Source organism: Sarcophilus harrisii, chromosome 4 (assembly GCF_902635505.1).
Source record: "Sarcophilus harrisii chromosome 4, mSarHar1.11, whole genome shotgun sequence".
NCBI lineage: Eukaryota > Metazoa > Chordata > Mammalia > Dasyuromorphia > Dasyuridae > Sarcophilus > Sarcophilus harrisii.
The window spans coordinates 378,229,829-378,243,919 of NC_045429.1; the positions used below are offsets into that span (position 1 = coordinate 378,229,829).

The 14,091-nt window shown below is 33.3% G+C and overlaps 1 protein-coding gene across 3 annotated transcripts in view; it reads right to left on the reverse strand.

Annotated features, from left to right (window-relative positions):
• RGS7 (regulator of G protein signaling 7) overlaps positions 1-14,091 on the reverse strand; it is a 648,000-nt gene that overhangs the window by 138,339 nt on the left and 495,570 nt on the right. The window lies entirely within an intron of this gene.

Below are 14,091 nucleotides of genomic sequence, written 5' to 3' on the forward strand. Positions count from 1 at the left end.
CTTCTGCTAATTACCACTGATATTGCCCCACCTAAGTTTTTCAGCTTTTTTGGATCACAGTGTATTCATCTATAGAGGGATAAGGGAGATCAATTGGTCCAAAAGATTTCCTCAAATTCCTTCATCTGCAGTCAATCAATAAGTATTTATTAAGCACCTACTATATTCCAGGCATTATGCTTGGCATTGGGGATACAAAGCCAAAAGTGGGAAAAAAAAACTCTGCCCTCAAGGGATCTATGTTTGTTCTACTGGGAAAAAAAACCAATACCTAAATAAACACATATAAAACAGATATCAGGTGATTTTTGTGAGGAGGGGACTAGTAACAGTGGATGAGAAAGATTTTTTTTTATAGAAGATTGTATATGAATAGAGTTTTAAAGGAGATTCAGGATTTAAGAGGCACAATGAGAAAACAGTAGATTCTAGCATAAAGGATAGGCAGCAAAAATGTCCAGAACTGGAAAACCCGCTCTTTAGAGATGGAAAAAAGTTTAATTTTATTGGGTATGAGGGTAAGTGAGCAGAAATATAACTTTCTTTTTTAGGAAGGTAGATTGGGGCCTAATTCCAAACCTTATTATCTAGGTCAGTGAAGGAAATAATAATAACTGATTTTTATATAGTATTTGAAAATTTGTAAAGATGAATATACTATATATATTTATCATCTTTCAGTCTGTCTCTTCATATTCTGCGTTTCTGTTTCTATCTACCTCTCATCAAATGGTATCATTATCCTCATTTTTATATGCTGAATATTAATCCTAATTGGGCTAAGTCCATTGATCAGGGAAGCACAACATATAATAAAAATCTGACGAAAGGTTTAAATATAGATCATACTGTCTCCATGTAATGTCCTATCCCATATCTCTCAAAACCAAAAAATAATATGCATAATTTAACTCATAGTATACTGAGTTCATTTAAGTAAGCATTTATTAAGTACCTTTTATATTGAAATCTACATTACAAATGGAGGAGATAGAAAATTAAGATTAAACTCACAGCCATTAGGAAATTTTACAATCTATGATAATATGACAGAAATATCAATAACCATACCAGACAATATTATATGAAATCTGCAGCAGAGAGTTATAAATATACTTTGCAATATCCAAGGGGTATATTACTTGTAGTTGAGAGATCAGGGAAAGGTTCATTGGAATGGTAGAATCTGAGTTGGAATTTAACAAGTGAAGGGCAAACTAGTTGAAATGACAAAACATATATAGATTATAGAAGGCAATATATTTTGGTTAGAGCATAAATAGCATGGAAAGGAGAAAAATAATAAAAAAAAATTTGAAAAATTGGATGGTACTACATTTTGGGGGATCTTGAGTATCAAGTACAGAAGCCTAACATTTATTCAGTAAGGAATAGGGATCAATTAAAAATCACTAACTAGAATGTGATGTGATAAGACCGATGCACCAAGTAGACTAGTTTCATAGTTTATACCACTTTAATATAATTTATTAAAAGATGGAAGGAGAAAGATTGGATGTTGAGATACTTTTAATCATTCATCCAACAAGTTTGTTAAATGTCTACTAAATATACCAGGTACTGTTCTACATACTAGTTAAACAAAGATAACAATACAATGCTCCCCAATATACCTGGAATCAGATTAAGCCAATTTGATACTTGAAGAAGAAATAAAGCTTGACCACTCCCAAAGGTAACTGGCCCTGAAGAATTCTGAAGAAGGACTCAAAGGGAACTCTCTGTGGAATAACTGAGACTGCAGCTCTCTCTCTTTTTGCCAACTTTTCCTTCTGTCCACTCCACCATGAAGAAAAGGCCATTCATTTTTATCAATAAGGGAGAAAGTCCTATACTAGTGAGCTTTGGAATAGGGATTATATTTAACAAAATAAATAAAAAATGTTAAAGCAGATGATATTACATTTTAAAACTAAGTCAATATGTGCCAGAAAGGATCCTTATGTAAGGGTTAGTGGTTTTTGTTTGTTTTTGAGCTGGATGACCATTGCCCTAGAGAAAAGGAAAAGGTAGAATTAAAAATTTTAGGATTAAGTAACCTTGATCAGTGCAGAAATAAATGGCTTGAGGTACTCATGTGAACAGCCTTGAATTCTTTGATTTGTAGAGTAGACTTCTCTCTGTCTTACACAAAGTAATGAGCAGACAGCTCTGCATATTGCTACAGACATCATCTGTGCACACTCTTCCATAATCAGTATTATGACACTGTAGAAATGGGAGTCACTAATATAACTCATTGGGAAATTGGGCCTTCAATCCTTATAGAACTTTGATTTATAGTTTGGATGACCCTGAAATGTTTTGCTAAAAGTCCTACTTTGGGTTTCAGAATCTCTATAAATCCCCAGGAATGGTCATATCAATGTCAGTGTGTTTGGGGAAAGGTGTGGCCCACCCTTGACAGGGACATATATTTAGTATATATTCTGTACATACTTAAATGTGGAAATATCACTTTTGTCTAGGTGCTTACTGAGTGATTAATGATTTCTATTTTCAAGAACTACAAAGTTGTGACCAAATTAAGTGGGGAAAATATTGAACTTAAAACACATTAGATTCTATATTTCCTTCATCTCATTTATCAATGCCTGCATAATTTCTATAATGTTGAAACAGGAATTGATTGAAATGAACAAATTTTTGTCTTTTTTTCTGTAGTAGCTTTCATGATTCACTTTATAGATTTAGTATTATTAACTAGTTCACAGTGGTATTATTTTTTGGTCATTAATCTAACACTTTGAAATAATATCTGCTCATTGTTTATTTGTTCTTATGTATATGGTACAATCCTCCCATTTTCATACCTTAAATGTCATCCTTGAATCCTCAGTATCTCTTGCCCACATATCCAATTTGTAGTCAAGGTCTATTGATTTCACTTTTGTAACATCTTTCTAATTTACCTTTCTCTCTTTTTTATGATATTGTCATTACTCTGGTAGAATCCTGCATTTTCTCTTCCTTGGATTATTGTAGTAGTCTACAGGTTAATCTGCCTTCATAGATTTTTTATTCCCACTCCAGCCCATCTTTCATTCAGTCTCCAAAGTAATTTTCCTAAAGTGCTGCTCTGACAATATTAACACCCTTCTCCTATGCAAAGAACTCCAGTGGCTTCTTATCACCTCCAGGATCAAATATAAAATCTTATTTTTCATGTTCAAAGGCTTATATAATCTGGTCACTCTTACCTTTCTAATCTTCTTATGCCTTATATTTATGACATATTCTTTGAGTAAAACTTGTATTCTAGTTTTTCCTCAAACAAGATAGTCCATCTTCAACTCCAGTCAAGTTAATTGCCTAAAATAACCTTACTCCTCATTTTTGCTTCCTGATTTCCTTGGCTCTCCTCAAGTCCGAGATAACATTCTACTTTCTATAGGAAGAATTTTCTAATCCCTCAATTCTGGTGCCTTCCCTATGTTGGGTATTTCCTACTTATTCTGTATATTTTTTGTATAGTAGTTGTTTTACATCTACTTTTCCCCTTTAGATTATGAGCTCTCATAACCAAGAATTAATTACCTAGAGATACTAAACATTATTTTTCAAAAGACAATTTTCAATAAAGAGAGACTTTCACATTTCTATTTTAAAAAAACAGAACTAAACAGAAAATGTAATCTTTAAACACAGGACTCAAGAGAAACATAGAAGGGTAAAAGGGAAAATATATATTATTGAAAGGTTAAACTGTTTACATCCCTAGAAGGGAAAATGATATCTATATCTCTTGAGAATTGTATCTGTCACTGGAGCAGACAAAGGGGGAGCATCATATGGATGGAGGGTGTGGGTATAGAAATTTATCAAATCCTGCAAAGTAGGAGGAGGAGAAAGAGGAAGGAAAAAAAGACAGTGGATAAAAGGGAGGCGAAAAACACTAGGAAAAATGATAAGAGAAAGGGGGAAGTTGATAGAAGAAAAAATAGTAGGTGCAGTGGGTTAAAAAAAAGCAAAACACTACTAAAGAGAGTATATAACGAAAGCATATACAGGGGAGAAAATAGGATGGAGGAAAATGCAGAGCTAGTAATCATAACTGTGAATGTGAATGAGGTGGACTTTCTCATAAAATGGAAGCTAATAGCAGAGTGGATTAAAAAGAGAATTCTACAATATGTTGTAGACACATTTGACATAGAGAGACATAGAGAGAGTAAAGGTAAAAGGGTAGAATAGTATTGATACTGAATGTATATGTACCAAGAAAAACAGCCAAATTCCTAAAGAAGATTTTAAGCCAAATAAAGGAAGAAATAGACAGCAAAACTATATTAGTGAGGGATCTCAACCTTCCCCTCTCAGACAAATCTAACCACAAAATAAACAAGATCATGGTTAAAAGAATAAATAATGATGGGCCAGACACTAAGTGGCACTTGACTTTGAAACTGTTTCAGTGGATCTGGTGCTGTGGAACAAATGAGACTTTTTCTCTGCTGATCTAAAAGTTCCTTCCTGACATCTGATTACTGCAAATAACGACTAGTTGTCTCTTATTAACACAGGATACCAACCTAAGTGTATTTGGGTTTACGATTTTATTTTTTAAAGACACAATTAACTCACATACACAGCTGGGATTTACGATAGCTATATGTACTTAAGTGTGACTCATACTATTTCAAAATGGAATATTTTAACTATTGTACAAAGGACAGTTTTCTTCATTCCATCAACACGATGCCCCGCAACCCAGGCGCCCAAGGCCGGACGTGATTCCGAGCTTCCCTTGGGACGAGATTTGGCACCAAATGTTGGCGGCTTCGATTCTAACAATCCTCGAAGAAGAGAAAGAGAAATCGTTCCCACTGCTCTCAAACTGAAACCTAGTAAGACCATCCAGGTGATCTGAACCCACTAAGGACATGGAGATTTCTCCGGGTCAGCTCCAGTGCAGTGTTAATAGTAACCTAGTGGGTGCAGCCAAAGCTATTCTTAGGGGAAAGTTTATATCTCTAAATAGCTACATGAATAAAATAGAGAAAGAAGAGACCAATGAATTGGGCATGCAACTACAAAATCTAGAAAAAGAACAAATTAAAAATCCCACTTAAATATCAAATTAGAAATTCTGAAACTTGAGGCTTCTGAGTAGTGCAATGGATAGAACACCCGCCCTGAAGTCAGGAGGATCTTATCAAATCTGGTATCAAACACTTAATACTTCTATCTGTGTGATACTGGGCAAGTCATTTAACCCCAGTTGCCTCAGGGAAAAAAAAAAATCTGAAACTAAAAGGAGAGATTAATGAAATTGAAACTAAGAAATCTATTGAACTAATTAATAAAAGTAAGTTAGTTTTATGAAAAAAATCAACAAAATAGATAAACCTTTGACTAATTTGATTAGAAAAAGGGAAGAAAAAACCCAATCACCAGCATCAAAAATCAAAAGGTGAACTTATCACCAATGAAAAATAAATTATAGCAATAATTAGGAACTATTTTGCCCAATTGTATGGCAGCAAAACTGACCAAAATGGATGAATATTTACAAAAATATAAATTATCCAGATTAACAGATAAGGAAATAAGTCACTTAAATAGTTTCATTTTAGAAAAAAAAAAATAAATTGAACATACCATTAATGAACTCCCTAAGAAAAAATTTCCATTGCCAGATGGATTAACAAGTGAATTCTACCAAAAATTTAAAGAAAAAGTAACACCAATACTATATGAAGTATTTGGGAAAATAGGAAGAAGGAGCCCTGCTAAATTCCTTCTCTGACACAATAATGATACTGTTACCTAAACCAGGAAGAGCCAAAACAGAGAAAAAATTATAGACCAATTCCCTAATAAAAAATTATGCAAAATATTAAAATAAAATATTAGCAAAGAAATTACAGCAATTTATCAGCAAGATAATACATTATGACCAAATGGGATTTATGCCAGGAATGCAAGGATGGTTCAATATCAGGAAAACTATTGCTATAATCGACCATATCAATAAAAAACCAACAGAAATAAAGTAATAATCTCAATAGATGCAGAAAAACCTTTTGACAAAATATAGCACTATCAAGGAAAAAAAGGAAGCTTTCTTTAAAATAATAAGCAATATCTATCTAAAACCAACAGCAAGAATTATTTGGTACTGAAAGAAGCTGGACACATTCCCAACAAGATCAAGGTTGAAACAAGGATGCCAATTATCTCCACTATTATTCATTATTGTACTAGAAATTGGCTTTAGCAATAAGAAAAAAAGAAATTAAATGAATTAGAATAGGCAATGAAAAAATAAAGCTATCACTCTTTGCAGATGATTTGATGATATACATAGAGGATCCTAGAAAATTATTCAAAAATATATTTAAAACAATTTACAGTTTTAGCAAAGTTGCAGGATATAAAATAAATGCATACAAGTCATCAGCATTTCTATATATTAATGACAAAGCCCAAAAGCAAGAGATGAAAAGAGAAATTACATTTAAAATAACTATAAGCAAAATAAAATACTTGGTGGTCTACTTGTCAAGATAAACAAGAACTATATGAACACAATTACAAAATACTTCTCACACAATAAAGCCAGATCTAAACAATTGGGAAAATATCATGGGTAAGGTGTGCTAATATAATAAAATATAATATAATATATATTATTGTATATATATATTATATACAATAATATATAATATTACATAAATATATATATAAAATATAATTAAAATGACAATTCTGCATAAATTGGTCTGCTTGTTCAGTGTCATACCAAACAAACTGCCTATACATATTTTATAGAACTAGAAAAAATAATAACAAAATTCATCTGGAAGGACAAAAGGTCAAGAATATCAAGGGAATTCATGGAAAACAATTACAAAGCATGGTGGTTTAGTGTAATGGGCTGAGGCTTGAGTTGATGCACTGAGGTCCCAAGCATGTGATGCTAAATAGTAATTGGACTATACTCTATTAATATATATGCTTGGAGAAAAAATGGCCCTCACCCATTCTTTGTGCAAGTCCTAATGTATAGGAAATGATGATTTTGGTAGATGGAGGCAGAGGGGCAGGAAGAGAGGTGGGGAAGGAAGGCTGGCTGGCTTCTTGAGCAGCTGCTGACATTGCTAATCTCCCTTTACTTCCGATCCCCCTTCTTCACCTCTATTGAGAATAAAGATTGAAGATTTTCCCTTAACCTGAATTCCTGACTCAGGCTGATTTTAAAATATGCTGTCATCACAGTTTAGCAGTACTATACCTAAAACTCTATTATAAAGCAGAAGTCATTAAAACTATTTGGTACCATCTAGGAAACTGAGTGGTGGATCAGTGGAATATATTATATATACACATAACACAATAATCAAAATCTATTGTAATCTAGTATTTGATAAATCTGTAAACTCCAGCCTCTGGAATAAGGACTCACCATTCACCAAAAAATGCTGGGAAAACCGGAAAATAATATGTCAGAAATTTAACATAGATTTTATACTCCATCTCACACTCCATACCAAAATAAGGTTAAAATAGGTACATGATTTGGGCATAAAGAGTGATACCATAGGCATATTAGGAAAGCAAGAGATAATTTACTTCTCAGATTTTTTGGAGAGGAAGGAATTCCTGACCAAAGAAGAACTAATGAATATCATGAATGACAAAATGGACAACTCTGATTACATTAGGGACAGAGCCAAGATGGGGGAAAGGACATACTTTCTTTCTGATCTTCTCCTCCAATCCTCAGACTAATTAGCAAATCCAGCCTCTGAATTAGCTCTAGACCAGCAGAACTCACAAATATTGGAAGTGTAACAAATTATCAGCAGAAGATAACTTTGAAACTCTCCAGAAAAGGTCTGTTTCAATCCAGTGTGGAGGGAGATGGGCCAAGCACAAGCAGGCTGAGCACAAACACCTGAGCACATCACAGAGTCCCAGGGCAGTGGGAGTTCCATGGTGGAGAATCTGAGAAGAGGATTCTACAGCAGTGTTGCCTACTCTGCCCTGGTTGCTAGCCAGGAGATCAGCAGAGAAGCTAGAAAGCATCCAACAAAAATGCAAAAGGTAAATAGTAAACCTCAGAATCTCACAGGACATGACCATGCCTACAGCACTTGGAGTGAGTCAGCACAGCTGCTGCTGCTTGAAGAGGAAGTTTGGACAATCTCTCCTGCCCTAAAAGCAGACCATAACTTTTTAAAAAATGAGTAAAAAAGCAAAAAAGAGCTCTAACTATAGATAGTTTTTATGGCAAAAGAGAAGAACAGATTTCAATCCCTGAGGAGACTAAAGGCAGATCGTCTCCAGATGAAACACCAAAGAGTGATATAACCTGGTCCCCATCACACAAGTCTCCCCTAGAAAAAATTAAAAAGGATCTTAAAAAGAAAGCTAGAAGAAAAATGGGGAAAGGAAATGAAAACTTTGCAAAAGGGTTTGGAAAAGGCATATAATTCATTAAAAGATAGATTTGATAAAATGGAAAAAGAAAACCACTCCCAGAAAAAAACAACAGAATTTGTGAAACATAAAAAAGAAAATAACTCCTTAAAAAAAAGAATTTGTGAAATGGAAAAAAAAAATTCATAGAAAAAAACAACTGATTTAAAAATTGATTTGGACAAATACAAAAAGAAATAAAAAAGTAAATAAAGAAAATAATTCACTAAAATTCAGAACTGAACAAATGGAAATGAATGACTCAATGAGATAACAAATCAAGCACAACCAAGAAAATGAAAAAAAATGTAAAATACCTACTTAGGAAAACAACTGACCTGGAAAATAGTAGAAAATAGATCTAGGAGAAACAATCTAAGAGTTATTAGACTCCCTGAAAACCATGATGAAAAGAAAAAGAGCCTAGACACTATTTTTTTCAGAAAACCATCAAAGAGAACTGCCCAGATGTCATAGAAACAGAAGGTAGAATAGCCATTGAACTAATTCACCAAACATCTCCTGAAAGAGACCCCAAAATTAAAACCTCAAGGAATATTGTGGCTAAATTTCAGAACTATCAGACCAAGGAAAAATATTACAAGCATCCAGAAAGAAACAATTCAAATACAAGCAGCTTCTACCTTGAAGTATAAAAGGGCCTGGAATCTGATATTCCAAAAGGCAAAGGAACTTGGAATGCAGCCAAGAATAAATTACACCACCAAACTGAGTGTTTTCTTTCAGGGAAGAAGATGGACATTCAATGAAACAGGTGAATTCCATTTTTTGTAATGAAAAGACCAGAGTTAAATAAAAAATCTGACCTCCAAATATAAAACTCAAGGGAAGCATAAAAAGGTAAAAAGAAAAGAACTCTTGAGAACTGTATTTCTGTTATGGATATACATAGAGAATGCATGTATGATCTGATTTAATTTATAATATAAAAAAGAAACAAAGTGGAAAGGGGATTGTCCCAGAAAAAGGGGAAAGTAGAGGTAAAATGAGGGAAATTACATCTCAGGAAGAGGCAAACAAAACCTATTATAATTGAGGAAAAAAAGGGAGGGTGATGAACATTGTGATTATATTAAAATAAAATGTTTTTGCACAAAAAAAAAACCCAGTTGAAACAAAATTAAAGGGAAGTACAAAGTTGGCAAAAAATCTTTACAGCCACTGCGTCTTAAAAAGGTTTCATTTCTAAAATAGATTTATAAGACTAAAAGTTATTCCTTAATTGATAAATGGTCAAAGGATTTGAATATTTTTCAGATGATGAAATTAAAGTCATCTATAATCATATGAAAACATGCTCTAAATCACTATTTGTTAGAGAAAAGCAAATTTAAAAAAATATGTGAAATACCATCCTCATACCTCTCAGACTGATAGGAAAAGATATGATAAATTCTGGTGGGCATGTGGGAAAACTGGGAGACTAATAGATTGTTGGTAGAGTTGTGAAATGATCCAACCAGTCTAAAGACCAATTTGGAACTATGCCCAAAGGACCATCAAATTGTGCATATCCTTTGACCTAGCAGTGTCTCTACTGAATCTGTATCCCACGGAAATCATAAAGGAGGGAAAAGGACCTACATGTACAAACATGTTTGTAGCAGCTCTTTTTGTGGTTGCAAAGAATTGAAAAAAAAAAATGAGTGAATGCCCATCAATTGGGGAATGGCTGCATAAGTTGTATTATATGAAGGTTGTGGAATATTACTGTGCTATAAAAATTTAACAAGCTATTTTTAGAAAATCCTGGAAAGATTTACATGAACTGATGCTGAGCAAAACAAACAGAACCACGAACACATTATACACAATGCATACAATGGAAGAATGTGCGATGATCAACTATTGGTTCTTTTGAGTGGTTCAATGATCCAAGGTGATTCCAATAGATTGGATAGAAACTGCCATTGCAGCCAGAAAAAGAACTATGGTGATTGAATATAAATCAACACATGCTATGATCACTTCTTTTTTTTTTTTTCTAACCCATGGTTTTTCTCTTTTGTTCTGATTTTTCTCTCCCAACATAATTCATGAATCAATGTGTATTAAAAATAAATAATTTATTTTTATTAAAAAATATAAATTCTCCAAGGGAAGGAACACATTTTTGCCTGTCACTGTATTCCCAGTGCTAAAGAAACATAGTAGGCACTTAATAAATATTTCTTGACTGACCTGACAAAACATAATCTATAAATATAATTATGAATGCCCTATTCTGGAAACTATATTGTCATTTTACAAATTCATATTAATCCCATAATAAACTATAACTATTTGCTTTTTCTGTTTTTCTGTTTCTATTTCTTATTTACTATTTCTAAATGAAACATTACTATCAGATTTTACCCATCCTCTACTTCAGTAGTTAATAGTTTAAAGAAAAATGCAAAGCTTTAAGGTGTTCCATGTCATCATATGAATTCCACCTCAATATTCACACCTGTAGATATCTTTTTAATCTGGATTTGTAATTTCACATAAAAAGTCACATGTAAATATATGCCAATATGCTACTTGAAAAAGAATTGCTAATGTCTATTCATCCAAGTTGTTGATAAAATTACACCTGCTGTGTATCAAGAGACATCCTTACAGCATGACATTGATTTATTGATCAATATTCTTGAAACAAGATTCTAAGATTCTATGCTAGAGATATTACCAGCTTAACAACATTATAGTCAGAAACAACTTGAAGGATCATCTTCAGGAATTCTTAACCCTATTGATTCATAGACCCTTGTAATAAGTTGGTAAAGCCTAGCTTTATCAGAATAGTGTTTTAAAATTTTATAAAATTTAAGGTATTAAAATACAAAGAACTAAAAATAAAATTATGTTGAAGTACAGTTATCAACATTTCATTTAAAAATGTTTAGTAGTCCCATATTATGAACCCCTAAACTAGTTCAATCTGCTCATTTTATAGTTGAATAAAGCAAAGACCCAATAAAGTAAGCATCTTGTTCAAGTTTAAACAACTAATTAATGCAAAAAATGCAACTAGAACTGAGATTTTTTTTTTATTTCCAGTCTAATTTTTCTTTGTCCCACTTTGTTTCTTCACTCAACATTTTTAAGCTAGTTATTTTTCTGAAGAATTGAAAATCTACACAAATAAGCAGTGTTAACTCAGGTACAAAATGAATATTTAGGTTCTTTCCTATGCCTCTCTGACCATCATTTCTTGGAAGATTCCCTGTGCTGGAATGCCTGCAAGGGACCTATATATGCCAATGAAAGTAGGTGTTTCTCTGCTATAACCGTCAGAGTTATTTTCATTTGTTTAAATTTGAATGTCACAATTACATTTTTTCCTTTGAAGAAAAATACCAGGACTCGCCTACTTTGAATTCCAGATTAATGGGCCTGAGTAAGATGTCCCTTTATAGCATTTGTTAAATCATTCCTTTTCCATATTCAACCTTATATTTAAGGAAGATGGGAAAAAATAAACATAATCAGTTAATTCCCTTCATTTTTGAAAAGGCTGAATAATTTTTGCAAATTCTACCTTCCATAAATATGACCATGGGTGACTAATTTCTTACGAGTTTTTTCATAGGAGTATAAGAGGGATGTAAAAGAAGACTTAGAGTGGAGCTGGGTTAAGGGAGGAAGCGCAGATGAAGGATTGCTAGGGGAGTAGAAGAAACAATTTCTTAATAAAGCACATCTGACAAATCATGAAAATAAAGTCAATGTTTTTCAGCCTTAAGCAACTAGGTCCCATCTGCCCAAAGTTTATTTTAGAGTACAAATAGCAAAAATATGCTTTGTGCTTGGATTCCCATAGCCTACCTACATCATGTAATCATTCCACCTCTTCCCACCCCCAAACTGGCTTTCATATATTTCAAGACACTTTGCTACTGAGTAAATGGCTATAGAGAAGTTCATAGTTAGATGATTCACATCAGTACAATATGTTTTCTTTGTTCCCGACAAGGCAATAGCAAATGATAAAACATCACTACCTGGAGGTATAGTGCAGCCTCTCAGATCCCAGAATGTTCTTTTTTTGAAAAGAAGGAAGGGAGAAAAAGGTTGTTGGGTTTTGGGTTTTTTTGAGTTTTGTTTATTTTATTTTTCCTGAACGAATTCCCTTATCATCCCTAATCCATGTAGGTTTTAAGAAGTAAACATCAAGTGTGTCTTTCTTAAGAGAGGAGAAAGATTTGAGCCATTCAAACTCAGCTAATCATTTTGGCTCTTTGTTGTCACTGATTTATTTTCTAAATTTTCACTCACCATCTCTTGCACATTTTTCCTATCCAGATCTGTGAGTTTATCTGAGTTTTCCTACAGCATAAACATATCTCAGAGTTTTCTGGGGCACAGAGAGCCAAAATGAGTTGCTTAGGGTCACAAAGACAGTATAAATGAGAAGTAGAAGGTAAAGCCAATTCATCTTGAGGCTGACTCTACAGGACTCCACTCTGCCTTGATTTAATGGTATGAAATTTAATTTTGGCAGAAATCAAATTCAGGTTCACTGACCTATAGTTTTAAGATTCTATTATCTTTTTATACAGACATTCACAACACCCATCATTATCATTTTCAAGATTACCATCATCATCAGTGCAAAGATTACAATCCCAAAGCAATGTGATTAGAGAAAAGTGATCCTTTAGAAAAAGAAGATAAAAGTATCAATATATAGTGTATACAATATATGTGTAAAAAAAGCAATCTATCCTTTAGAAGTCTCAAAGACTCACAATCTTCTTAAGGAGCCAGAAACCTAAATATAAATTTGGGTAACATGAACCACAATTATGGAAATTATGGCATTCTAATAATAAATGCAAATAGAGTGATGCTTTGCATGGAGTCCAGAAAAAGATTTGGAGGATAAGAGTTAATGTTGATCATCATTTCCCATGAAAGAGAGTCCCCTTTCCTGGCTGAAGGGAATATTCCAGGCATTTGAAAAGCTCATTCTATAATGGAGCAAGAATAGGCTCTGGGATTAATTAAACTTATTCAACTGAAAGGAACTTTAGAAATTGTCTGTTCTACTCCCATCACTTTATAGACAAGACAGGAAAAAATAACCCACAAGACTATTCAACTTCCTTTGCTCTAATCTCATGCCCACCAAACAAAGTTCTTGGAATTAATTCAGTTTGAATAAGTACCATAATATTGAGGAGGATATAACCTGGATGACAGGGACATTCAGTCATAGTAAAACAAAAACAAAAACATACCCTCATAACAGATAAACATTCTAGTCTATATATTTTTACTTTTGCTTTTATTTATATTTCCATCACTTGGCCCAGTACTTGGCACAATTGAGTGCTTAATGCTACGTGTGTGTGTGTGTGTGTGTGTGTGTGTGTGTCTGTCTCCTGTGTGTCTATCGTTGTGTGTGTATGTCTCTGTCTCTTTTTTTTCTCTATCTTTCGTCATCTATGTCTCTATCTCTCTCCCTCTCTCTCTGTACCAGACACTCTGTGTCTCTTTTTCACCCTCTCTCCCATTCTGCCTTTCTCCCTTTTTTTGTGTGTCTGTCTCTCTGTGTGTGTCTATCTGTCTCACTCTTTCTAGTTTTATAGGTTTGGCCCTTGTTAAATTGTTTTAATAAATTAACAATCCAGAACCCCC